Here is a 641-nt window from a genome sequence, read left to right as displayed (position 1 = left end):
TCCATGGTCCTGGGACGTCGATTTGCGAGGCCTTGGCTTTGCCAATTGGAAGGTCACGAACTCTAGGTGAATCAGTGGAGTAAAGGGTAACCGATAAAACGAGATCTAAGAGCGCGAGTGGGAGTGGAGGGGAAGTGACGGCGAACCGCCGATATCGGTGACTCTGCCATATCGGCTGCGTTGCTATTTTAACTGTACGACAACCAGTCGGTGGTATAGTCGAATGACCAATTAATGAACGCAAAATGAAGAGTTTTCTAGGGAAATAATAGTCCTGCTCGTGATGAAATTGCATTTTATGCCTCGCCGAAATAAAAATCGGAACAGAAAATCGTTCCGTGCTCATCCGGTTATTCGCCATTAATATTAAAAATGAAAATGCCCTAACGACACTCTGCTTAGGAAGCTCCAGGGAATCCTCCATCAGAGTATATGAAGGAGTATTTAAAACTCGAAAGGAAGCGAGTGTCATAAGGGTCGCTGATCCTCCTCCTCCCACCGCCTTCTTGGTGTACTACGGGTACGTTCGACACAACATCAAGAACAGCAGCACACGGAGAGAGAGAGAGAGAGAGAGAGAGAGTCAACTCGCGTTGACTTTCTTTTAGAGCTCTATCCGACGACCCTCGCGCACACTCTTT

The sequence above is a fragment of the Ceratosolen solmsi genome, unplaced genomic scaffold (genome assembly GCF_000503995.2).
Source record: "Ceratosolen solmsi marchali unplaced genomic scaffold, CerSol_1.0 scaffold25, whole genome shotgun sequence".
Taxonomy (NCBI): Eukaryota; Metazoa; Arthropoda; class Insecta; order Hymenoptera; family Agaonidae; genus Ceratosolen; species Ceratosolen solmsi.
Note: the sequence above shows the minus strand (reverse complement) of the source record.